Below are 27,635 nucleotides of genomic sequence, written 5' to 3' on the forward strand. Positions count from 1 at the left end.
CCCCATTTTAAACTAGGGATATTATGAACTGCTTCACAGGTTTGTGAAAATTAAATGTGAACCTGTGTTGTATGCTAAGCCCAGAAAGTGGTGAGTGATTCTGTTCATCACCAGTAATTGATACTGTAAGTATTCATTTTTTTTTTAAATTTTTATTTATTTAAAAACAATTTTGGGGCACCTAGGTAGCTCAGTCGGTTAAGAATCTGAGTCTTGGTTTCGGCTCAGGTCATGATCTCACGTGTGTGAGTTTGAGCCCCGCGTGGGGCTTGGTGCTGACAGCACAGAGCCTGCTTGGGATTCTCTCTCTCTCCCTCTCTCTATCTGCCCCTCCCCCACTCATCCCCCCCCTTACTCTCTCTGTCTCTCTCTCAAAAATAAATAAACAAAACTTAAAAAAATTCTTTTAAATCTAAAAAAATAAAAACAATTTTTTTAATGTTTATTTTTGAGAGAGAGAGAGAGAGAGAGAGCGCGCACGAGTAGGGAAGGGACAGAGAGAGAGGGAGACAGAATTCGAGACAGGCTCCAGGCTCTGAGCTGTCAGCACAGAGCCCAACTTGGGGCTCAAACTCACGAATCGTGAGATCATGACCTGAGCTGAAGTCAGATGCTTAACGGACTGAGCCACCCAGGCGCCTCAAGTATTCTTTTCATGAAGGGGGTGGCTCTGTTTCTGCCCAAGGGCTCATGCGTTTTAAATATTTTTTTTCCTGGCCCCCTCCATGTCTGACCATACTATTATCATCATTAGCCAACCTTTATTAATTTTTTTAATGTTCATTTATTTATTTGAGAGAGAGAGGAGAGAGAGTGTGTGAGCCCAAGCAGGGAGGGCAGAGAGAGAGAGAGAGAGAGGATCCCAAGCAGGCTCCGGGATGTCAACACAGAGTCCCAAGCTGGACGCTAACCCACAAACCCTGAGAACGTGACCTGAACGAAATTAAGAGTTGGAAGCTTAATCGACTGAGACACCCAGGCGCCCCTCCTCAGTAGCCAACCTTCGATAAGTGCCTATTAAGGACACTGCGGTAAGTACTTTACGAAAAGCATTTAATTATTTCTCAGAATCTATACAACAGCTATTATTCGAATCCCAGTTTATTAACGAGAAAGTAGACATTCAGAGGCATTAAGTGAACTGGCGGGTTTATAGCGTCTGTTGCCAAGACAGGATTTGATGAGGTCTTTCGGCTTAACCACCAATGACACCAATTAAACTCTCCAGCTCACGGCCACCCACTCCCCACAACCACCTGTGGGACGCAGGGTCTGTCCCACACCCAGGTTAGCTCCTAAACCTCTGTTGTAGCTGATTTCTGATGGGGGGGGGGGGGTGAGGGGTGTGCGGTTCTGGCCTCTCGGGAGGCGGTGGGGGCGGGGGTTCCTATCCTTCCTTATCTCCTCCTCAGCCACCTGCAAGACCGACTTGGTACCCAGTAGACAGGGGCTCCTTAATCGAAGGGGAAAGAAACTGACCAGGCAGACATTAAGAGTAAACAGAAGAAGAGTTTAGCGTGAAGGGGAGAGGAAGGAAGAAAAAGAATTCAACGGAAAGGACCAAAGGGCAAATATTTGCTGAACTCCTTCGCGCCAGTCATCGGACCCAGCCGGCTTTAAGGGTCCCTGCGTACGAGTTCTCAGCGCACTGGGCACGGAGATCGGCCTAATGTTTACAGAGGAGGAACCAAGGTTCAGAGAACAAAGAGCTCAGCGCATCTGGGTGGCCGCTTTGCACCCACAGTCGCGCCCACGTGGCACGGGCTGGATGTGGTGCCTGGTATCTCCTGCCAGGGTCAGGGTGGTAAACACGGAGGTTGCGCCCTCCCCACCGGGAGCGGTGGCACCCTGGGGCACTCCTCTGCGTATCCGCGAAGACACGGTACTCTTCGATGACAAGTTCGCAAGTCACAGCTGTCCCCTTTCCTCACGTCGCACTAAAACGCGGGTGAACTCCGCGCCCAGTCACCGCCACGCTGCTGGGACGTATCTTCATTTTCTTGGCAGCCGGGCCAGACGAGGCAGCTCAGCGTGATCTCTTCCTCTTCGCCCCGCGGGTGCCCAGAGGCAGCAGCCGCCAGAGCCACCAGGGGCCGCGCCCGCGCTTAGGTGGGAGGTGGCTCCAAGGTGACGCGCGGCCACCTCCGCCCCCTGGAGGCGGGGCTGGCGGGCGGGGGCCAAGGAAGTCGCACGGCCCCTGAGGTGCCCTCGCCCCCGCCGCGTCCCGGCTGCTCTTGCGCCTGCGAGAGGCAAGCGAGGGGCGCGCCTTGACCCCTCGGCAGCCCCCGGGGACGCAACCTCGGACAGGTGAGGAGCGGTGCGGGGCGCACCTGGCAGCGCGCGCGGGAGGGGCGCGGGGGCTCTGCCTGCTCTCTCCCGGGGTGGGCGTCTGTGCTCCCCACCGAGGTGAGGGGGTCGGGGACCCTGAGGGCTCAGGATAGGAATCCAGGGAAACTCCTTCCCGGGACCCAGAAGGTGTGGCAAGGACGGGAGGCAGCAATCCGCGGCGGCTAGTCCTGGAGAGCGCACGAGGGGCGGGCAGCCTGCCGCGGGAATTCTTGGCTTCTGAAAAGGCACACCTTTGGCCCCCTCTGGGCGCAGTGGAGTCGGTCACCGCCACCGCCCGGGCTCTTTCTGCAGAGGTCAGCCCCTCATTTGGGTGGGATTTGACGCTCCCTCCGTGGAGACCTGGAGGTTTCGCTTTGGTGCCTAGCGCAGCTGCACGACAGCTGAAAGCTTTAGAAGACTTGTCTGGGTTACAGAGGGGTCTCTCGCACGTTAAAAAAAAAAAAAATACCGTGATGGTGAACTTGAGAGGCGATTGCTTCAGCAGTTAGTTCCCCAGCGCTCTGTCCATTTGTTAGGCAAATTGGGGGCGCTGATGGCTTTTAGAGATGGTTGCGTTTCTTTAAAGGGGTGAAAACATCTTAACGAACTTGTGTGCGGTGTCTGAGGGTTTCGGCGGCGTGTGGGTCCTTACGTAAGTGTGGGCTGGAAGTTACCTCGGCAAGGGCCACTTACGGCTACCAGACAGCTTCCAGGTGAACCCCAGAACTTTACAAAACCTGCTTCCTGAGAAGCGGAACTTCAGGCAGACAGGTCTATGGATTATGGTTTCCATTAGCGTTCATTTTTTGTTTGGGTCAGCAGCATTTGAATTCAGTAAGTATTTGTTGTCTGCCTGTTAAGGGCGAACCTCTGCGGGAGCCAGGTTGGTGTGCTTTTGGTAGCACGGGTATTGGGACGAAGGGGGCATTTTAGGGCACTCATTCCTCACAGGTGGGTGTTTAGAAAGGGCAATGGCACAGGGACGCCTCTTTAATCTCTGCTAATAAGCATTTAAATGCAGGGAGAATGCAAATCTCTGAAGACTGTCATTAGCCTGGCCTGCCACCCACCCGACAGGGACATCAAACCTGTTCTTTAAAATAAGATTGTTAAGGATCCATTCTGCGCCATGCACCATGCTGGGCACTTTATCTTGCTGCATAAAATACACACCATAGGTATTCTTCCCCCGGTACAGGCAGGGAAGAATTCAGCAATTTGTTCAAGGTTGTTAGAGCACCTGAGAGTGGCAGGTAACTATGTCCGAGGGCAAAACGCCTACTTTTTCACTACTCCACAGTGCTGTGAGGCCAACAGTGTAAATCTGGTAGATTGAATGGAAAATAACTCAAATTTATATTCGTAGAACAATCCACGTCCTGGGACTGAAGGTCACTGTCGTGTATGAGTGTTGCTTTTATTCTCTTTGTGTGGTTGAACCATGGTCAGTCTGGGACAAGAAGATGAACAGCTTCTTCTTCCTTTTTTTTTTTTAAATACAGAATTTATTATGTGTCTTCCTTAACATATTTTTAAGGACCCAACATATCCGACTGGGACAAGTCAGTAAAACTTTGTAGGCATTCCTTGTGTATTACGCATTGAGGTGACAGCCAGTTTTCATATTATTCATAGCTTTTAACATTTTTGCAGCTGGATTTCATATCTTCCAGATGAATGGAATCCATCGTCGTCACCTAGAAAGGACTTTGTGTGTATAAATCTATAATCATACATGAATATACATAACATTTACTTTAAAAGATGTACCCATTTTTCCTTAAATCTCTAGAAGTGTAGAGTACTGCAGTGTGCTTGTTTGGGAAGAAATCCTAATATCCCAAGTTTAGCCTTTGAGTAAGAATGATCCATAACAGCTCAGAATTTCTTTAAGTTCCTGTAAACCACAAAAGTGATTTTCAAACTGCAATTATACTGTAGAGGATGAGAATGACAATAAGCCTTTGAATTTTAAGTAATAATTCAAAACTTGCTTTCTTAAAACCTTCCTTATGATTGTGAGTAATTACACACAGAAATTGAGGGGTTTCGTGTTTAAATTATCTTAAGGTGTTGAAAATAAAGCAGTGGTGTTTTTTGTTGTTGTTGTGTGTGTATGTGTGTGTGTTTAAGAGAGGCTTTTTGCCTGTGTTGAGACAATCAGGTGGGATTTTCTGCCTGGGTTGTGCCTGGCACAGTTTTTATTTTCTCTATCTTCATTTGACAGTGAAACTGATAGGCTGACAGCACACCTTGAAGTCCTCTTTAGGAGTATTTGAAATCCTGCCTAGAATGTGTTTGTAGAAGTGTGCATGGCTTGGTGAGATGCTCTAATGAAGAGGCAGAGAGTGTTGAATTAGAGAAATTGCCAGAAAAGCCAAAGAGCCCAGGAGCAGAGTATGCATGAGATGTGAAATGGGCAGATCTCCATTTTCGATTTGGGGATGCTTTTTAGGAAAAATAACGCAAAATGTGTTAGGAAAGTGGACGCTTATTTAGAATGGAAAAAGAAATGATAACCATTTGCTGGAGGTTCCTGTCTTCTCTCCGCTGAGATCTCTCCAATTTTCCACTTCCTCTCCAGCTGCTTTTGGGGAGGGGTGCTTTTCCCTGTTCTTCGCCCCCCCCATCCCCAGTCTCCATCCTCTCTCCGCCCACAAAAGCAGATCCCTACCCTCTGTGGCTCCTCGCTCCCCAAATTCACCTCTCCGCGCTGTGTACCTGCTGAATTTTGTGGTTCATATTGTGCAGATTGTTGTATAAATCCTCCAATCAGTGTTCTAGGTGTGTAGGATGGTTTAGTGTTGGTCTGGCTGTATTTCATGGACGCGAGACACACAAAAAACTTCCATGCTGTTCCGCCATCTTGGCTCCCATCTCTCTGCTGAGATCTTTTTGGGCAGTTTACCAGAAATACTTACGCAAAAATGCTTCCTGATTGCAACCCTCTCTCCCTGAGAACACTTAGCATCTCCTAGCAGCTTGGAGCCCTCATAGAGGCCAGTAAGAGGCAGGAAGTTGAAACTTCACTACCTTCATAGAGTAAGAGACCAAGTTGTGGTTGGAGGGAGGCAAAGGGCTCATGGTTGGCTGAGTGGCTGGGGTGGGAGGGATACTGGTCTTATCGGGGACTCGGCATTTCATACCTAATGATCAGTCCCAAGAGGAAGGCCCAGAGCTGGACTCCAGGACCTTTCAGTTTGCTTGGCTCTCCCAGTCACCATTTACTGAGGGTTTTCTCTGTCCCAAGCACTGACTCTGGTGAGGTCGTATTTGTCACCGAGCTCCTGGTGTCATGGAGCTGGTTTTATTATGACAGCACAGTGTTGTGGGTGCTGGCCTAGAGCCTGGAGGGCTCCTGATTGTTTGAACTGAGTTTGGAATTGTTGGTGGAGTTAGTGAGATGAAAGGGTCCAAGGTGGAAGGCTGTAGAAGGCCTGGAGGTTTGGACCTACACGCTTCCTCCATGGTTGCCGTGAGGCCCCCTTGGTTAGTGCTTCTCAACGTGTCCTTCCCGACCAGCTGAACGCACCCACTGGGATTAACTTTTTAGAAATGCATATCCTCAGGCCCCATCCCGGGCCCCCCTGAATCAGAAACTCTATGTCTGGAGCATAGCAGTCTGCCCTCCTGATGATTCTGGTCTATGCCAAAGTTTGAGAACCACCGCTCTTCGTATTTACGAGCACTGGTAGGGCATAGATGGAATAAGGGGAGCATATAAGTTCATATATTAGGATTGGCATAGAGGTATCATTTATAGTATGATCACTGACATTTATTGAGCACCTAGGTTGTACTCAGGCGTTGTGCTAAGAAATACGAACTCTTTTAATCATGAATACAACCCCACAAAGCGGGCCTGTTGACACTTCCATTTAATTTGAGAAAACCGAGGCCCAGAGACACCAGGGTAATGTCCCAGGGCACACAGCTGGAAGGCGGTTCAGCCAGGATTCAGGCGCCTTCCCTCTCTTCCTGCCCGGGAGAGTTTGCATCCGTGTCCTTGCTGTGGGCGAGCATTGTCGGAGAGGCTGGAAGGCTACCTGGAATGGCCCTGTTTAACAACCCACAGTGATTTGCTGATCACTTGGGGTCAACAGGCTTTTCTTTAGGGACACATTACCGGAGGACAGAGGAAGAATTGTGTCAGTCCCTCCTAGTGTGAATTTCTAAGGTTTCCTAAGCAAGTGGGCACGATTGCATATATATGACGAGTAACACGGAAGATGCCTCTTTCCCTGGCATGATTATGGGCTCATATGGATTTCTCCTGTGGGTGACTGTGGAAGGTGGCCTTGTTTTGGAATGTGAGCTTCATCTATTAGCATGGAGGCCTTTCTTCCAAAGACCAGTTCCCTGCCCAGGACACAGAGGGCTTAAAGATGGTGGTGTGTTTGTCCATCGTGTCCTGGAAGGCATCTAGAAAACCTATGCTTGCTTTGCAAGGTCACGCTTGTTTGTTTGGTTGGTTTTTTTCCTGAAAACAATTATTCCCCATAATTTTGTACATTTTTTAAAAAGTTTATTTAATTGGAGAGAGAGAACGAGCGAGCGTGAGCAGGGGAGGGGCAGAGAGAGAGAGAGAGAGAGAGGGAGAATCCCAAGCAGGCCCTGCACTGTCAGCACAGAGCCTGATGCAGGGCTTGAACCCATGAACCGAACCGTGAGATCGTGACCCGAGGAGAAATCAAGAGTTGGATGCTTAACTGACTGACCCACCCAGGCGCACCTGCAATTTTGTGCCTCTTATCGTGGAATACCTCCATCATTTCAGGCAGCATGAAAAAAACCAAACAAACCACACAGCTATAGATGTGAGTCCATGTGTGAGTGTATCGAACGATGGTTTGCCTTTGGGTGCGGACCTCAGGTTACCGTGTGTTCGGTTCCCGTCCGGAGACAAATGCATAGACCAATGTTAACTTGAGTCTATGGCAGGCAGCGGAATGTAATTCTGAGAGTACTGGCCGTCTCAGCCATGCATTCGTTCATTCACATGATCATTTGCTGCCTGCCTTGTTGCGCTAAGTGTTGATATCAGGCACTGGAAGGAAATACGGTGGTCGCTGGACAGGTGTGATCCCCACAGAGGGATAGGGACAAACTCGCTGTGCAGTACCTTGGCTGAATGGAGTCAGCTGCCCTAATTCTGGCAGTGAGTCAGTGGGAACGGAGTTAAGAAGTTATATTAGTTCAGGAGAGAGATTGCAGGGCTTGGCTGAAGGCAATAGGGAAGCAGGGGTGTTTGAAGGCTGGGGAGGTATCTTGGACGTGGCAGAGGTGACCAGGTGGATGTGGGTGATGGGAGAAAGGGAGTATGGGGGCTGAGGTTTGTGCCTTGGGCCCCTAGGTTGGTGCCAGCATCGCAAGTCAGGACTAGATTGTTTTCAAAGAATAATGATGAGTTTTGTGGACACTGTGAGTTTGAAATGTCTGGCTGATTCCAGGGTAGAGGTTTGAGTGCATTGAATAATGGAGCTGATATAACAACTGAATAATTCAAGGGGCTGAGTAATATCAACAATTGAATAACGCCGTCTCTCCCAAGGAGAGGGCATAAGCGAGAAGCAGGGCGCAAAGGAAACGTGGACATTTCTCCTGGCAAACGCAGGATAGGAACAAATTCCAGTTCCTTGGGTGGGAAAGGTGAAAAAGGTTTACTTCCGCTCCTTCTTCAGAGGGTGGAGATAAATTCTCTGCTCACTTTGGCCCTTCACATGTTTGACAGCCTGGCCCGTGGGAGGAGGGCTGTGGGGTGGAACAGCAAACAAGGGCAGGAGAGTGACAAGGGGCTTGCTGAAAAGCTTGCTTTCAGAATTTGAGTCCATGTAATTGTCCTAAGGTAAAATGCTTACCATCTATCCCCTTAGTTATTTTCTCTTGTTAAAAGCACTCATCTATCACATATATATATCATGTTTATTACAGATTAACTCATTGTATCATTTGCTAGGTCATACAGGTTGGCCAATGCTGTTTGGTAGATGCTGCTGATGCCAATATTATACGATTAATATCTGTGCAGAATATCAGGTGGGATTAGGTGGTCAGAGTGGAGCCAAAGGCTCGTTTAAAGCATGTGTTACAAAGTGGTTGACATGAATAAGTATGTGTTCTTTTTATCCAAAGGCTAGTAATTGAGCCCATATTACAGGCAGTATGTGCTAAGGTTTTTGTTGTGAATCAGACGGGTAGCTCCCTGGCCCCTGAGAGTTTACAAAGATGCAAAGTCGGATAGCTTAGCAAGTGACTACAGTAAAGCGTGCTGTTTGCACAAGGCGCTAGCCAAGTACTGAGGGGCGGCCTCCAGAGATAGGGCTGTTTACACTTAGCAGGAATGGTCAGCTGGCGTTAGCCAGTGGCGGGCAGAGATACCTCTGGGCCGGGGCCCCAGCCTGGAGCCAAGTTTGGAAAGAACAAAGAGGTTGTTTTCAGAAGTTGCTGGATGAATGCTTTTGAGGAACTGCAAGGTTACGAGCAACTGTGTCCATTAAAAGTCAGAAATCTTCACGGGAGGTTGTGACCTGATCAGGAAAACTAGAAAAAGAAAGTATTGAACCTACCTGTGTGACTGTCACCGTGTTGGGATCCAAGATGCGAGCAAGGTGGTGCTACAGAAATAAAACAAAAACCAGACCGAACAAAAATAATGATTGCGGTGATAATGTAATAATTTGGGTTTTATTTATTTATTTTTTTTGGTGGTGGTCGGAAGGGGACTATTTTAGACATTATGAAAGATGTTGGGGTCTAGTCTGAGAACTTAGTATATCAGAAAAGGTCTCTAGGGGCGCCTGAGTGACTCAGTCGGGTAAGCGTCCAATTTTGACTCAGGTCACGATCTCAGGATTCGTGAGTTCGAGCCCTGCATCGGGCTCTCTGCTGTCAGCACAGAGCCTGCTTAGGATCCTCTGTCTCCCTCTCTCTGCCCCTCTTCCTCTCTCTCTCTTTCTCTCTCTCTCTCTCTCAAAAATAAACAAAAAAAAGGAAAAAAGAAAAGAAAAGAAAAGGACTCTATATTACCGGGACCACAGTAACCAACATCATTGCTCTCACAGTCTTGACTAATGTAAAACATTCCATAATTATTGTACATGCAGGTTCCTAGGTTTCTAGTCTGAAAATGGCCTTTGGGATCAGTCTTCCACCTCCTGTTGCTTCCTCCTGAGTAAGGCGGGGCCCAGAGGTCCTGCAGGCTTGCGTACCTTCCCTGTCTGTCTGTCTCTCTGGCAGACCTGTCTGTCTTTGTTTGTCATCCCACTGACAGGCTTCACTTGGACAGGGATTCTTGTCTGTTGCTGGAAGACGCCCTATCGCGAACTGTCTCCATCCCTTCTCGAAGTCTTTGTGCTGCTCTCCGTCCGTATTTCCTCTTTGGTATGTTTGCCGTGCACTTTCTTCCAACATAGTTGAGTGTTGGCGATTCTTGGAGGAATCTTGGGAGGAAGTCGCTTTCAGCACTTTCAGGCCTGTCTAAACAGGCAGAATTTCTCTGGTATTTCTTCATTCTCTTAGATCTGTTTGAGCTGGCACAGAAACATTTAGCTTTTTTTTTTTTTTAAATTTTATTTATTCATTTTGAGAGACACAGAGACAGTGTGAGTGGGGGGAGGGAAAGAGAGAGAGAGAGGTGGGGGGGATCCCAAGCAGGCTCTGCACTGTCAGCACAGAGCCCTGCGAGGGGCTCAAACTCTCAAACTGTGAGATCATGACCTGAGCCACAACCAAGAGTCGGATGCTTAACTGACTGAGCCACCCAGGCGCCCCCAAAACACGTAGCTTTAGGAAGGAAGGAGAAAGAAGGTTCTCAGGAAGTTTCCTATGTTAATATTTGAACCAGAAGACATGGCAGAACGGAGAAGGTACATGATGAATTGTTTCTAAACATCGTGAACTATTTATGTGATTAAACAAAAAGAGTTTGAACATGTAGGTGCAGCCCTGGTCATTAATAACAGATTGGTATATGGTTGTTTTATTAACTACTTCCTTTCTGACTTTCCGCTTTGTGTCAATTTCTGCCTTTATCACCATGAACTTAAGATTATAAGTCAATGCGTGGGGCACCTGGGTGGCCCAGTCGGTTAGGCATCTGACTCTTGGGTTCGGCTCAGGTCATGATCTCGTGGTTTGTGGGATCGAGCCCTGCATCAGGCTCTGTACTATTCGTGTGGAGGCTGCTTGGGATTCTCCCTCTCCCCCTGTCTCTCTCCCTCTCCCCTATTATCTCTGCCCCTCTCCCACTCACACTATCTCTGTCTCTCTCCAAATAGATACACTTAAGAAAAAAGATTGTAAGTCAATAATTGATGGCTTCGTTTTTGTGTTCATTGCCAATATATGCCTTTTCATCGATGTTTTCTCTTTTAGTGGAAGTTTTTCGTTTTCCCTGGTTTATAGAACATACCAACAAGTGCCAGCTACCTGACTGTGCTGAGCTGCTGGGTGACAGCATCATATCTCATTCTCAGGAACCCTGCTGGATAGGAACCGTCCCCATTATATAGATGAGAACACTGAGAATCAGAGAGAAAGTTGTATAGGGTCACCTCGTTGGTTGGAAATTTAGTTTTTTCCCGCTACTATTCCATCCCAAGAGCCAGGGCTATTTTAACCATTCCACTCTGACTTAGTTTCCAGCGAAATTGTTTCACCCCAAAACTAGAGAGTCTCCAAGACCCGAGACATCTACCATTCCAGGTATTTCTCTGTGTCGTGGATTTGGAAGCAACTGCTTTGTGCTTTCCCAGGCTGAGTGTGGAGTTGCAATGCTTCGCCCCAGAGGCTGCTTTAAAAGCCACATCGATAAAGCTTTGGAATCCCGCTAAACCCTGTTCTGGAGACGGATTTGGCAGGATCTTGATAAATGAGACACTTTAGAGCAATTTCCTGCCAGGAGATTGTGAATACACGAAGCTAGACACCGTGGAAAGGTCTCTCTCTTTCATCTGACCCAAGTGATGCCTTAAACACATCATTGTTATAATAAATTTGTGTAGCAAAACAAGCAGTCCCTTACGTGTAAACCCTACGGTTAATTCCACATGAGAACAAACCCCTGAGAACAACTTCACTGTGTTTTATGGTTTTGAATTGATGTCAGCTTTTAAATACATACAGATGTTGACATTTTAAAGCCCAGATAAAATTCTTGTGGTGCTGTTGATTGGATCTGGGTGCTTTTTTGCTAGTGGTTCATGTATAAGCATTAGGCCCAAATGAGATCTTTCAGGGGTCCACGGTGCACAGACGCGGTTGATATTCTGGTTGATGGGGGCTTGCAGAAGCTAGAGTTACTCTTGCTGAATATTCTGCCTGTCCCCATGGGGACTTCTGAGATACCTGTTAGGAACCTTCCTTTAATCTAGATAGTCTGTGTTCTCTTGGAACACAGAAGGAAGTAGAAAATAACGTATTTCAGGCTCTGTTCATTATACTTCTTTTAGGGCTGTATTTCGCCTTTCTGCTAAAGCTGCAGGACGTAACCAAAGTTGCCCAGCACCTGTACCCTCCTGTCCCATCCACAGCCTCACGCACCTTTGAGTAAAGCACTCATCAGTGTTGTCTGTATTCATTCCAATTTGAAGTCAGTCATTTCATGATATGCAATGCATGATGAGCTGTTTTTGTTGTTGTTAAACTATGTTTTTAATGTTTATTTTTGAGAGAGAGAGAGAGACACACAGAGTGCGAGTGGGGGAAGGGCAGAGAGAGAGAGGGAGACACAGAATCTGAAGCAGGCTCCAGGCTCTGAACTGTCAGCACAGAGCCCGATGCAGTGCTCGAACCCACAAACCGTGATTGTGACCTGAGCCAAAGCTAGACGCCTAACTGACTGAGCCACCCAGGTGCCCCCTAAACTATTTTTTGATATAAATTTTGCTGAGCAGTGCTGGGTGTCTTGTTGGTATGATTTTGGTGGTTTCTCTGGTTTGTAGTAACATCCTGAATCTGGCCAGATAGAAGACCAGCCCCTGGTTATGACATTTTCTGTTGTTTTGTTGTTGTTTTTTGCTAGTGGCTGTGGGTTAAAGTTAACTGTCTTAGTGCTTATAAATCTTTGGTTTTATTGCTGCTTTTAACATTTCTTGATAAGGCATGTATGAAATACTATAGAGCAAAACTGCTTTTACGTCCATATGTATATTTGCACTATGTGCTGGTATATGAATATTTTTTTTTTTTTCCTGGAAATCAGCATTAGAAACTTACTAGTTGTTCCCTTATGAAGATGGTCTAGTCTAGGCTGGGTCACTTTTCATTATGTGCCTCTGAACAATTACAGTTTCCTAAAGGCATACTTGAGACGGATCTTGCCAGGGTTAATTGGATGGTGAAATTACAGGCCTTTTTCTGTGGTCCCTAAAATGTCACTTAAAAAAGCTCATCCTTGGCCATGAGAATATTAAAAATACTTGTAATCGGCTTAACTTGTTAAAGCTTTTAAAAACTCTTGGTATTTAGTTTCAGATGTTATGAGCCAAGCATCTTCTCCATTTGGGATCAGAACTAGCCCTACAATGCATGCTGCTTGAAGGGATACCAGAGAAGAGGGGCGCCTGGGTGGCTCGGTTGGTTAAGCGTCTGACTTTGGCCCAGGTCGTGATCTCATGGTTCGTGAGTTCGAGCCCCCACGTCAGGTTCTTTGCTGACAGCTCAGATTCCGTGTCCCCCTCTCCCTCTCTGCCTCTCCCCCTTCTCGCACTCTGTCTCTGTCTCTTTCTCTCAAAAATAAACATTAAAAATATTAAAAACAAATCAATGATAACAGAGAGGAAAGTGTCCAAGTTCTTCTCTCCACTCAGTATGCCTCCCTGGAGACCATTGCAGGTGAGGGTAGGCAAGGGGTGGGACCACTTAAGAAACTCCCACGCCAGTACAGCAATGATGGAGTTTCACACTATGACTCCCTTGACTCACCATGACTCAGTTATTGGGAAGGGCCCCGATTTTGGACTCAGACACATCCCAGGCTCAGATATCAGCTCTGCCATTTTTAGGACGTCAAGTGTCTCCAGAGCTCTGGTTTCTCACTTGTAAAATGGAGTTGCACGCACATCAGTGGGGGTGATGTGAGTATGAGTGACGATCCCTGAAGAGTGCTTTGTATATAACGGATCGTAAATGCATTCCTATTCTTCAAGGAAAAGGAGGAGGCTGGCTACTTGGCCATAGGTAAGCCTGCAGCAGACATTTGGATAAGCGAGTGCCTCCCGTGTGACGGCAGCTTTTGCCCAGAGATCAGACCTCTCTGTGCGGTTGCTGTTTGGTTCTATGCTGCCTTCTGTCCAGAAGAATGAGAAAAGATAGGACAGACAGCATTCATAGGAGCGGGTAGTAAATTGCAGCATTTCGGAAATTAACTGGAGACACATTCCAGGGAGCAAGAAAGCTGACCTCTCCGTCCAGTCCGTTTTACTCAACCTGAGGCTGTTATTTTTAGAGTTGAGACGCTACCCCCTCCTTTTTTTTTTTTATTTTTTATTTTCTTAACTTTCGATTTTTACTTTCACTTTTAAGGCGTTCTTCCCTTTTGCATTTTAAAGTAAGTCTTGACGTGAGAAAGCTGGTCTTGGGCATGCACGCATTGATTGCATTTTCTTGGTGATTCCAGTATCATTTGATGAGAGCCCCCCCCGCTCCTTGGGGAAACCAGACCGTGTTTCCTAAGTATATGTGGATGAATTAATACCTCGGAAGGTTGACTTTGGAAGGTGACACCTAATCAATGGCTTCGTTGGGTTCACAGCCTACGTTTCTGATTGCTTAAAAAGAGAGGGGAAAAAAAGTATTGATTAGCCAGGATTTCGTGTTTCGATGGAGCCATAGAGAAAACAAAAGCAGTTCCTGCTTTCAAAAAAGTATAGCTCCGTGGAGAGTCGAGATAGATCTTTCTGAAAAGATTATTAGAGGCTCCCTCTTGGGAGCAGAGAGGGTTTTAAAGTGGGAGGGCGAGTTCTGTTTGGACTGAGAAGCGGAGGGAAAATGTGGCTTGGGTCTGGGGAGGAAGTGACCCTCAAAGTCATGCTGAGGTCGCCGGGGAGAGAAGGGCACTGTTTATGTCTGTTCCGCCCACGCCGCCTGGCCTCCTGGAATTTTGCCGGTAGGCCCTTTACTGTGCTGCCCCTTTTAGGAACGACGTCTGTGAAGCAGGAAGCTGGGTGATAGAGACCGAGGGAGGGACAAGGTGACATAAAGAATGAGAACGTAAAGTTGGGCTGCTAGGCCTGCGCGTGGCTCTGGTACCTGTGAACCGTGTGACGTTGGGCAAGTCACTTAAGCTTCCTGTGCCTCAGTTTGCCCATGTGTGAAATAAAGCTTCTGATAGTATCTACCTGACAGGGTAATGAGGATTCAGCGACAACACACCCGCAGTTTGATAGGTGACGCCCCGCCTGCTGTTGTTTTGGTGAACCTCGATGGCGGGAGGCTCGTGTTAGCTCTAAAGAACTAGAACGTGTCATGTTTGCTGACCCCTAACGATTGCCTCGTATTTAAAAACGCACTTGCATCATTTTAGCGCCACGGGGAGGTTTGTTTCGGATGTTTCTGAGCGCTCCACGCCTTTTTCTAGCTGGTAGTCTATGAAATGAGCTGCCAAGTGCACGCCATGAGAGACCCCAGACCGTTGGGTGAGTTCATTTGGGAGCTATCCATCGAAGCTGTGCTGAGACAGGGTACGCTTCATCGAGCTGGCGCTGACATTGATGGGATCCAAGACGTGGGGGAAAAAGAAATCGATACAACCTTTTTAAAAGATAGATGGTTTTAATATGGATAATAGTGTGCTTTACCTTTTCATTTGAGAGATGCGGCTGTAATGGAATGCCATATAAACGCTAACGCGCGTTGACCACTTCCTGATAGTGGGTAACCCCTTTGGGCATTGAGATAAAAAGTTCAGTGATCTGGGAACATGTCACTTTGATGTGTCATAACAGGTTGAGAGACATCGTCTTCAAAAGAACCATTAATGAACCTTTAATCTGTGTTTAAAAAAAACCAAAACTTTCTTAACGCACAGGCTTGGTTGTGTGTATATATATGGTTCGTTTTTTTTCACTCACAGCAGTTTTTCACGTTTGCTTTAGACATTTGAATTAGTTTGCAGGTGACGGAATGCACGTAAATCACTTGCTTGTGCATATGTCTTGAAGGTCTCCGCTGTTGTCTTTTCTTCTCTTGGGGACGCCAGCTGTCTCAGGACCGAAAGCGATCTCAGCTTACTGAAATCCAAATGTTGATGGGAGGAGGGAACAGTCGCTGGCCTTGTAGACCTGCAGCCATGCCCAGTTTGGGGGCCCTGGAGCCCTTGGTGGATGGTTTCAGCGATCAGTTTATGTGGGCTCCTTTCTTTGCTGGAGTCGACGGGCTTCGTTGTCAACTTGCCGATCGCAGTTTCGTAGAGGCGATACGAGTAGATCGTTCCATTATGAAATGATTGGGGAAACCCAGATGGGAGGGTGCAGGCAGATAAAATGTGCCCTATCCTCAGCAGGAGGAGCCTCTAAAGAGGGCCTCTGACAAGGCTGTGTCAGGACTGGCCGCCATTACTGATTTAATGGTCTGTACCCAGTGCATGGAAGCTGCCCGCACAACTTATCACAGAGCAATAAGTATGTTACCCAACATCAGTTGATAATGAAACATTTATTAAAAAGCTTAATACAAGTGGAGCTTTTTGGGTTGATGGAATATACCGGTCTCTGTGCAGGCTTGGAGTTCTGGTAAATATCCCGTCACGGTAGTAGTAGAAGGAATCGCCCTCCGAATGAATTCGTTCATTCCCATTCCCTCCAGACTTAACTGCTGTGTGCCAGGTACTGTTCTAGGTGCTGAAGATGCAGGGCTGAACGAGGCAAACACAGTCTCATCCCCTCAGAGGACTTCATTATTATGGGGGGGGGGGGGTGGGAGTGGATGGGGGAAGACCAAATCAATTAATCAGCTAAGTTGGATCACGAAGGCCGTGATGAATGTCAGGTGTGACAAGAGATTATGGCGCAGAAGTGCAGTTTCATACTAGAGGGCCAAGGTCAGGGCAAGGTTGAGGATTCGGGTTAGGGTTAAGGTAAGGCTCCCTAAAGAGGCGATGGTTGGTCTAGACCTGAAAGGGCTAAATGTTTGATCCCTGGGAGAACAGATTATGTCACTGACAGGTCTGAACCAACAAAACAACATCCCTAGACTTTTACCCCAAATGTTTGCTGCACCCATTTCCGCCTCGTTGGGGGCTGCTACTTTCTCCTTCGTGCAAGTGTTACTGTCAGACCCGGTACGACTGAACATCATGGAAAGGATGACCACTCCTGGGCGGGGTCTTCACTGTGGGTTCAGCGAGTTATCCTCCTTGCTCACAGCCCACGGTGACAGAACTTTGCATCCGACAAGAGCTCCTTCTGTTTTTACTTGCCCATCACATGGGCTGGTAGGGTGAGCCCAGGGCTGTGGTGAGGTTTGCTCTAGCTTGCCTTTCATGGCTAAAACATACATAATTTCACACGATGCTGTTAGCTTTTTGGAAATGACACACTGTCCTATTCTCACTCAGTCAAGATTTTACCCACTTGGGCGGCGCCTGGGTGGCTTAGTCGGTTAAGCGTCTGAGTTTGGCTCAGGCCACGATCTCATGGTTTGTGATTTCGAGCCCCATAGCAGGCTGCTCCGTGCTGGCAGTGCAGAGCCTGGTTGGGATTCTCACTCTCTCCCTTTCTTTCTGCTCCTCCCTCCTCGTGCTTTCTCTGTCTCTCTCAAAATAAGTCAATATGGAAAGAAGAAATAAAATAAATACAAAAAAGATTCCGTCAACTGTGTCAAGATACGTGCTGGAAGTTAGAGCTTCATCTTCTTTCAGAGTGACTCTTTTCCACTATGGATTATTTGTAGCCTTTTTCTGTCAATTATGAAGCTTTGAATTGTATTGGGTATTTACAGAAAATGAACCAAAGCAGCCAGAGCAGCTTTGCGATGGTGCAAGTGTCTGACTCAAAACTCTGGAAACTCGACCCTGCCACAGGGGCCTCGGTTGGTTCTCTGTTGATTAACTCTAAGTACAGAGCAGTGCATTTTGTCTCCTTCAGGACAGAAAATACTGGTAATACAGAATTAAGACTGTACAGGAAGGCAACAATTTACAAAATATTAAACCCAAACCCAGATGCCGTTCCAACACTTGTGTAGATAGATATTTATACAGGTTGTTTTCCCTCTGGAAGTTTCTGTTCTGTATGAGATAGTGAACATGAAAACAGGTAATGGCAAATAAATAGGAACTCTAACAGCCTAATAACAGAACAGATTAACTAAATGTCTGTCGTAATTCCCTGATGCATCTGCACCAGGTGAATGAAGTGACTGCATTCATTTTTAAGAATTTATTTCTAGAACATTCTAAAGCTGTATGCCTGGGTTTTACTCTCTTGCCTGTTGGAGCAGAACTAATTAGCTCTGTCGTGTTTTGAGTTGCCAAGGCCTCTTGAGTTGATCATTCTGAGGAAAGTCTTAGAATACTCTTGATTCTTAGATAGGATTTATGTTTTTGATACTAGTGCCAAGAGACAGATGGCAGTTCACTGGCATAGAGCCACTGTTCCCTTTTCTGAAGCCCGGGGCAGATACTCATGCTGATGACTTTGTGTTTCCCGTTGAGTCTCAGAATCATTTGCCATAATCGTTCATCAGGCCACTACCATCAGTTGATCTGGGTTGGCCATCAGAAATGTGGTTGTCATCTAAGATGATTTTGGACTGAACTTTCCCTTTCTGTTGGAGGAAAGTGCACAAACACAGAGCGTGAGTGGGGGAGGGGCAGAGACAGAGAGAGAGAGAGAGGGGTGGGGAGACACAGAATCCGAAGCAGGCTTCAGGGTCCAAGCTGTTAGCACAGAGCCCGACACGGGGCTCGAATCCACGAACCGTGAGATCATGACCTGAGCCAAAGTCAGATGCTCAAGCGACTGAACCACCCGGGCACTCCAGCACGGATTTTCTTTAATATCCTTGCAGTCTAAAAATACATTAAGGCAAATCACTGGGCTCTCCAAAGAACTAACACCATGGAATAGCCTTGAAAACAAATTTATCTAAGTGGATTTATACCTTACAATGGGGAACTGAGAGTTGTGTAGTTTTCCTTTTATTAACTCAGTGAGGGTCTGAACTCATGCAGACATGAACTCTGCAAGATGAAATCACTGAGAAAACAGTCATAAAGCTAAGAGAAAACTGGCCTGAAATAATATATTTTGATTTTTTCTGCTTATTTATAGAATCCAGCGTGAAGGGACCAAGATAGCACAAGCGACACACAGCATAGCCCAACACCTTTGGTACAGAACTGATCCATTTTGGGGGAAAAGCTGTCTCCATTGTGTTATTTTAAGTTTATTTATTTATTGAGAGAGAGAGAGAGAGAGAGAGAGAGAGAGAGAGAGAGAGAATCCCAAGCAGGCTCCAGGCTCTGAGCTATCACTGCAGAGCCCCAGGTGGGGCTCGACCCCACAAACTGTGAGATCATGAACTGAGTTGAAATAAAGAGTCGGACGCCTAACCAACCCAGCCCCCCAAGCGCCCCTCCATTGTGTTATCAAATGTGCATTGATGTTGAGTATTTATAGAGTGAGAGGCAGTAGAAAATGTCCTCATAGTCAAGTTTTAGCAAACATTTTATCCAAATGAGAAGCAATATGTTGATATTTATATAATGACATAAGAAGCATGGCTAGGGAAAATGATGTGAAAGCAGTGGCCCTTTGATTGCCAGTGGATAATACGGTGGAAATTTCACGTACATATGTAGGCTAGAAGCGTCTCTTGAAAACATCGGGCCACCTCTAGCCCTGTGCTGTTTCTGTCTTTCCTCGGTCTCCACCACCACTCAGCCTGCATGTATTTTTTTTTCCTTTTCGGGCACCCGTGGTCCCCTGGGGTTCGGACCCTGCTGTAGGAACATATGTCTTATTATTTCACCTAATGAACCTCTTAAACCTCTTAAACGTACCGCTTTACGGATCTGTGTATTCACTCCGGCCTCATCACTTAAGTGATAAAACTTAATGTAGATTTTGTTTCAAATGCTGGTAAACTAAAGTTTACCATCTTAACCATTTTCTGAGCACACAATTCAGTCCTTAAGTCCATTCACATTCTTGGGCAAGTATCACTACCCTCCGTCTCCAGAACTGTTTTCATCTTGCAAAACTGAAACTCTGTACCCATGAAACCACCATTTCCCATCTTTCCCTCCCTGCAACCCCCACCCCCCAGCCCCTGGCAACCACCGGTCAGCTTTTTGTCTCCACGAATGTGACTATCATGTGGTAGAGTCCTTAGTGTTTGTCCTTTTGTGACAGCCTTATTGCACTTAGTATAATGTCGTCGCGGTTCATCCATGTTGTAGCAGGTGTCAGAACTGTCTTCCTCATAAGGTAGAATAATACTCTCTTCTATGTATGTACTACCTTTTGCTTATCCATTCAGCCAATGATGGACTTGGGTTTTTTCATCTTTGGCTATTGTGAAGAATGGTGCTATGAAGATGGGTTGGTACAGAGAGCTCATCAGGTCCCTGCTTTCACTTCTTTTGGGACTATAACCAGAAGAAGAATTGCTGGAACATATTATAAGCCTGTTTCATTTTTGGAGGAGCTAGTATCCTGGTTTCTTCCTTTTTATTTTTTTAATTTACATCCAAGCTGGTTAGCATATATTGCAACAGTGACTTCAGGAGTAGATTCCTTAGTGCCCCTTACCCATGTCGCCCATCCCCCCTCCCACAACCCCTCCAGAAACCCTCTGTTTGTTCTCCGTGTTTAAGAATCTCTTATGTGTTGTCCCCCTCCCTGTTTTTATATGATTTTTGCTTCCCTGCTCTTATGTTCATCTGTTTTGTCTCTGAAAGTCCTCATATGAGCGAAGTCATATGATATTTGTCTTTCTCTAATTTCACTTAGCATAATACCCTCCAGTTCCATCCACGTAGTTGCAAATGGCAAGATTTCATTCTTTTTGATTGCCGAGTAATACTCCATTATGTATATAGACCACATCTTCTTTATCCATTCATCCCTTGAGGGACATTTGGGCTCTTTCCATACTTTGACTATTGTCGATAGTGCTGCTGTAAACATGGGGGTGCGTGTATCCCTTCGAAACGGCACACCTGTATCCCTTGGATAAATGCCTAGTAGTGCACTTGCTGGGTCACGGGTAGTTCTATTTCTTAGTTTTTTGAGCAACCTCCATACTGTTTTCCAGAGTGGCTGCCCCAGTTTGCATTCCCACCAGCAGTGCAAGAGAGATCAGATCCTCTTTCTCCGCGTCCTCGCCAACATCTGTTGTTGCCTGAGTTGTTAACGTGAGCCATTCTGGTATCTCATTGTGGCTTTGATTCATTATCCTGTTTTCTGTAGAGGCTATAGCATTTCACATTCCCACTAATCGTACCTAAGTATTCCAATTTGTCTAGGTCCTCACCAACACTTGCTATTTTCTGTTTTTCTTAATAGTAGCCCCTTCGATGGATGTGCGGTGGTATTTTCTTGTGGTGTTGATTTGCATTTCTCTAACGATTAATGATGCTGCATATAACTTCTTTTTAAAAAGTGTACTGAAGGTGCCAGACATAACCTTTTGAATTGTCATTGAAAGAAAATTACTCGGAGAGTCAAAAGATCTGGTTCTAGCCATATCTCTATGCTCATTAGCCGGTTGACCTTCCGTTCCATTTAACAAATGTTAGTTAGGCCTCTGCCAAGTGCTGATAACCACACTGCAGTGCCAGAGAGAGAAGAAAATTTAACCGTAATTTTTCCATTCGTGTCTCTGGTTTATAGTCTTTGTTGTTTGTGAAAATGAAACAGCTTAAGGCTTCTCTAGGTTTTTAACACGTAATTTAGGTTGTAAGTATAACTCAGAATCTCTTTAGAGGAGATAGGGTTGCCTGCTATAAAAATAAGACACGAAAACTGTAACTTCGAGGCGCCCCTAATTAGCCTCTGTAATTCTCTGTGCTGTTTTCCCACTCCAATGCACCAATAATTATAATGGCCACAGTGTCTCTTTGGATTCCTTAATTCTTTTTAATTTAGATTTATGACTGATTTACCCAGAAGAGAGAGCTGGTGATCCCTAGTTAGGGATGGCAATGCAGTCTGTAGGTACAAGCACGGATTTTGTGGTTAGGGAGAAACTGGTTCTAGTCTTTACACGGCCGAGTATCAGTGGAAAAGTTGCTTAATCTTTATAATCCTTGGTCTTTCTCTCATGTTTCATGGAGTAATTTTACCCACCTTTGTTATGGTTGTGAGGATTCAGAAAACTCAGACAAAAAGAGTTCAATTCAGTGCGTGCCTACCGTCACCACACCACAAAGGGTCACAAGTTCTCACCGATCAACGAATTACCCACTGGATTTGGAAATTTAACAAATGTGGCCGGTGTGTGATTTCTGGAGGTAATTGATTCATATTTGGGTGACGTTGAGATCAACACAACTCGCTTGTGCAAATGTTAAGAAAACAGATTTTTATATTCTGCTAAGGACTAAGTTACAGATATATTTGTTGAATGGATGAATGAATTTAAGCCGTCATACTTGCCCTTATGAGAGTAAACTTTGGTTTGCCATTGATCACAACCTTAAATGTCGGAAGACTCTTCATTTAGAAATGAAGGACTTTACCAGAGAGAATTTCCAAACTCTGTCACATTGCTGTCACATTAAACAAGCGTTGCTGTACTCTTTCTCTAAAGCTTGAAGTTCTCAGATGGGTTTAACCTGACCTTTTTATAAAAGGTGTGTTAGGCTTGGGAAGGGCCAATGAATATGCTGTCAGGCTTGGCAAAACTGGGATTTATGTACGTTTGACTTTTTAGAAATTTCTGATTGGGACGTCAGACACGTTGTCCCCTTTTTGCCCCCCTAAAGACATTTGGTAGATCATTTTGATCCGTACTTTCCAAAATAGTTCCGAACATTTAAAAACTTTTTTTTTTTAACGTTTATTTATTATTGAGAGACAGAGAGACACAGAGCGTGTGCAGGGGAAGGGCAGAGAGAGAGGAAGACACAGAATCCGAGGCAGGCTCCAGGCTCCGAGCTGTCAGCACAGAGCCTGATGCGGGGCTCGAACTCACAAACCGTGAGATCGTGACCTGAGCCGAAGTCGGACGCTTAACCGACTGAGCCACCCAGGCACCCCAGTCGTTCCTAACATTTTGATCTTTATAGCGACACACTAATTTTCTTGGTGAGATGATCAGTCTAGTCAGGGCTGTTGACAGAAATGATTTCAAATATACCTTTAGGGAAGATAGCTAAATTTCAAGTTTGGTCAGGCAGGTACTTTGGAGACCTAAGAGCAAAACGGGATTAGAAGATCTCTTTAGAATGGGTGCTGTTTTGGGGCGCCTGGGTGGCGCAGTCGGTTGAGCGTCCGACTTCAGCCAGGTCGCGATCTCGCGGTCCGGGAGTTCGAGCCCCGCGTCGGGCTCTGGGCTGATGGCTCGGAGCCTGGAGCCTGCTTCCGATTCTGTGTCTCCCTCTCTCTCTGCCCCTCCCCCGTTCATGCGCTGTCTCTCTCTGTCCCAAAAATAAATAAAAAACGTTGGAAAAAAAAATTAAAAAAAAAAAAAGAACTGGTACTGTGTTTAGTAGAGAGCTGGCTTTCTTCTCTCCATCTGAGATCTTTGGTAATAGCATCAATTTAGATATGGAGGGCTAGAAAGTTAATTTTTTTTTTTAGCAGTTTTATTTTTGACAAAGCACTCCTCACCATCTGATGTAATAAATATTTTAAAGATTATTTATTTGTACCTGTTTCCACCAAATAGTGATACATCCTATTTAGATAAAGAACTCCAAGAATGGAGTGTTCCCCATGGGGAGTCCTTGGGGTGATTTGGTGGGAAGCAGTGGAGAAGAGCTCTGGGCTTATGCGGGACAGTTTTTAAAAAAAATTTTTTTTTTTTACGTGTATTTATTTTTGAGAAACAGAGTGAGACAAAGCATGAGCGGGGGAGGGGCAGAGAGAGACAGAGACGCAGAATTGGAAGCAGGCTCCAGGCTCTGAGCCGTCAGCACAGAGCCCCACGCGGGGCTCGAACCCACGAACTGTGAGATCATGACCTGAGCTAAAGTCGGATGCTCCCAACCAGCTGAGTCACCCAGGCGCCCCTGCATGACATTGTTTAGGTTGGGAGGCTGTTATTGAGTCACTGGCAAGGCTCAGGAAGGGAAAAACTGTCTCAGGGATTGGGGTCTTTTCTGTGAGTGGGATTCTCAGCAGAGCAAAGGACCTTTTCCAAAGGAAGCGAGACCTTCCCGTTTTCTTATTTCCTGAATGGAGGCAGTGGGCGGTGGGTAATGTAAGCTGTGGTGTAGCCTTTGGCATTTCCAGCCGTGGGATGGATCCACTGTTACGGAAATCTGAATAACCAGAAGGCTAAGAAGGAAAAAACAAATAGCAAACAAAAGACCCTTTTGATCCTTCACCTGAGCTGGTCTCCCTCAACTCCTGCCGTGGCTTCTTCGCAGCTCACTTAAAACCTAAAGCCTTGGGGCGCCTGGGTGGCTCAGTCGGCTAAGCATCCGACTTCGGCTCAGGTCATGATCTCCCAGTTCGTGAGTTCAAGCCCCACGTCGGGCTCTGGGCTGACAGCTTGGAGCCTGGAGCCTGCTTCAAATTCTATGTCTCCCTCTCTCTCTGCTCCTCCCCTGCTCACGCTCGGTCTCTCTCTCCTTCAAAAATAAATAAAAACAATTAAAAAAAAAAAACCTAAAGCCTTTGCTGGCCCCACAACCATCTCTGACATCACCTCCTCCCACCACCTGCTAGATCATGCAGGTCTGACTGTATTGACCACTCTGCTATTCCTACGCTAGAGGGGAGCACGCTTCTGGCTGTGGGGCATTGCGTGGACTCTTCCGTGTGTCTGGAATCATCTTCTCCAGATAGCCAGGTTATTCCTTTTTGTCACTGAAGTGTCTGCTCGTGTGTCACCACTTCTTCTCTGAAATGACTCCCATCTTCCCCTCCACACGTACATGTCTCCCCCCCAGGAACACAAGCTTCCAGGGAGCCGGTCCCCTGTCTGCCTTCGCTGTTGAACTGTGGAATAAATAAGAGGTCAAGTCAGACTTGGAAAGCTGATCCTGGGAGTTCATTCAAAAGAGGGACTTGCAGAGTTCACGATGGACCAGATCGAATTCAACCTTATCCTGCATACGTGTTGCCCCCGCAGTAGTGGTGTGTGAATTTACCGCAGTGACCTGGGAGATTACAAAGAAAAGTCATTTTGTTTTGGGGAACTTCACCATTTAAAGGATATTTATGGGGGTGCCTGGGTGACTCAGTCTGTTAAGTGCCCAACTCTTGACCTTTCCTTGGGCTCCAGGGTCATGAGGGCTTCTAACTCCTGCATGTTATTACATGAATACTATTACATGAACATAATACATGTTATTACACTGCTAAATCCAGGCTTTAATTGACCAGATCTCTCTAACCCTGCCTTATGGCAAATGGATTTATTTTAATGTTGTGAGTTTTACTTTCTGCTCTAATTATGAGCGACTTCTCTCTTGGAGGAAATGCGTATCTTTTTTTTTTTTTTTTCCCTACCTCTTCCGCATCACCTGGGTCCACAGAAAGGCACCTGTCTACCTTTGAAAACGCAAATGATGTGAATGGTCCGGAGGAAGCAAAAGGAAGCAGTGCATAACGTACTTTGTAAATATTACAGTGAACTTGAGACAGATGAGATCATTTGTTGAAATTGATGCTTAATGAATTTCCCTAGAGAAACTTCCTGTAACAGGTGACAGTGGTATTTATCAAACACCCTGTTTAAATCGCTCTTACCTTTTCCTTTTTTAATGAGCATTTTGCGTGTTTCACCTTGTCTAGTTTATGTTCATTACTTGAGCCTTTTTTTCTGAAAGAAGAGACACTGTTCCAAAAATAGTCATTGCCTAAAGGGGAAAAGCAAATTCTTTTCTTAGTATTGTAGTTTTTTTTTTTTTTTTCAGCAGATTAAAGGATTTGATTGTTCAGGTGCTCTAGAAACATTCTCTCCATGGTCTTTTGATCATACAGCCTGTGAGCAGATACTTTTCGGCCAGGCACACCCAATATAAGTTTATATATTTGCTTATAAATTATGTACGTGTATTGTGGTACTGATATTGCATGTATTATTGAACACTCACAAAAATAGAAATTAAATGGACCTTGGAGATCCGTCTGAATGGAAGTTCCAGTGTTTTCTTTGCATGCCCCAGGTTGTGCTGGACACTTCCTGGGGTGTGCTCAGTCTACTCTGGCAGATGCCCCTCCCCCCCACCACAGCCTAGAGCACTTCATGGGGTTTGCAGGACCTCAGTAAAAATGCAGTGTGAAAAGATGCCCAAAATCTGCATTAGGGAGGCTAGAAGGAGAATAATTTGCTGAAGATTCTGAAATAAACTCATTGGACCCTTTTTTTTAAAGTTTATTTACTTATTTTGAGAGAGAGAGAGGGAGAGAGAGAGAGAGAGAGAGAGCGCCAGCATGATCAGGGGAGAGGAAGAGAGATTTATATATAGAGAGAATCCCAATCCACACTGTCAGTGTGGAGCCCGATGTGGGGCCCGATCTCAAGAACCACGAGATGAGGAACATAGTATGTGTGCTCAGTAAATGTGGCTGTTTATTTGCCCCCACCCCACCACTATGAGCTATTTGCGCATGGTCTGACTTTGTGAGATCCAGGCATATGAAGATGATTCTTCCGGAACTCCAAATAGTGTTTCTGTGAATGGATGTGGATAATGTTGGTTAGATCATGTTAATGGAAGGAAATAGTTTTTCTAACCATATCCAACGCTATCCAATAAAATCCTTGCTTGACTGGTAGATCTTTCTGGAATGAATGTATGCCATAGTTTAAAACTAGTGATGTTTATTTCCCATTATAAGCAACTTTGAATGGGACATCCTATCTAAGCCAGTATGGTCAGTGTGAGGTTGCATTTATTGAAAATGATATTTGTTTCAGGACTTTTAAAAAAATATTTATTTTTGAGAGAGAAAGAACCCATGTATGCATGAGCAGGGGAGGGACAGAGGATCCAAAGCGGGCTCTGTGCTGACAGCAGAGAGCCCGGATGTGGGGCTCGAACTCATGAACCATGTGATCATGACTTGAGCTGAAGTCAGATGCTGAACCGACTATGCCACCCAGGCACCTTTATTTCAGAACTTTGAAAAATATTATAATGATGTTATGTTATGTCCATTGCTTGTATATGCCAATTAATCTAATTAGGCACATGTTTAATTACTTCTGGGAAACTTATAAATCAGTGTTTTATTTCCTTCCCCTCTAGTTACGGTCATACATTTAAAAAAATTATTTTGAGAGAGAAAGAATGCTGTGCATGTATTCAGGGGAAGGCCAGAGAGAGGGGGAGAGAATCTCAAGCAGGCTCCACTCAGTGTGGAGCCCAACGTGGGGCTTGATCTCACAACTGTGAGATCATGATCTGGATGAAATCAAGAGTCAGATGCTTAACTGACTGAGCCACGTAGGCGCCCCTGTGATTATATATTTTATGTTGCCAATATAATCTATATTCTTTTATTCCAAGTAATGTTGCTTATTTTAAAAGTGAAAAAAATAAATTATCCTTAAAAGGCTTTTTAGTTGCAGTCACATAAATAATTACAGTATTATTAAGGACCATTTAGTGAAACTTTGTAATATTCTTATTGTACAATTATCATTAAATGCATTAATCCATGGTACCATTTAACATGTATATCTGCTAACTGAGCTTCATTTGAAAAGAATTGTTGGAATATTGCAGTTTTAATTAGTGTGCCTCGTGTGTGTGTGTGTGTGTGTGTGTGTGTGTGTGTGTGTTCCTACTCTTTCAGCAACTTTTCACATGAACTGTTCTTTTGGGAGATCACTAGGAAGCTGCTGAAATCATGCTGGCTTATCATCACTTATTAAGACCAATGGTCTCTAAACTCACTCTTAATTTTAACTTTAATTGTGAATGCAAATTCAACAATGACGGTAAGATTTATGGAAGTCCTAGCTGCAGTGTTTATGTGTTTGATTTTGTCTACACTTAAAATATTTATTGCTCTTCAAAGCATATTATTATTGGGCCACCCGGGTGGCTGAGTCGGTTGGGCGCCTGACTTCGCTCAGGTCATGAGCTCATGGTTTGTGGGTTCGAGCCCCACGTCGGGCTCTGTGCTGACAGCTCGGAGCCTGGAGCCTGCTTCACATTCTGTGTCTCCCTCTCTCTCTCT

At 45.6% G+C, this 27,635-nt stretch overlaps 1 protein-coding gene across 2 annotated transcripts in view; it reads left to right on the forward strand.

Moving 5' to 3' along the window:
- The first annotated feature begins 2,254 nt into the window (after positions 1-2,254).
- MCTP2 (multiple C2 and transmembrane domain containing 2) overlaps positions 2,255-27,635 on the forward strand; it is a 243,461-nt gene continuing 218,080 nt past the window's right edge. The window contains exon 1 of one of the 2 annotated variants that reach the window (XM_027067969.2): positions 2,255-2,307. The gene's annotated coding sequence lies outside the window, so the exon portion shown is untranslated. Of the gene's footprint in view, positions 2,308-24,094; positions 25,055-27,635 lie in introns of those variants that run through there. The other variant, XM_053223601.1, reaches the window with a different exon arrangement.

This window comes from Acinonyx jubatus, chromosome B3, assembly GCF_027475565.1.
Source record: "Acinonyx jubatus isolate Ajub_Pintada_27869175 chromosome B3, VMU_Ajub_asm_v1.0, whole genome shotgun sequence".
In the NCBI taxonomy this organism is placed as follows: Eukaryota; Metazoa; Chordata; class Mammalia; order Carnivora; family Felidae; genus Acinonyx; species Acinonyx jubatus.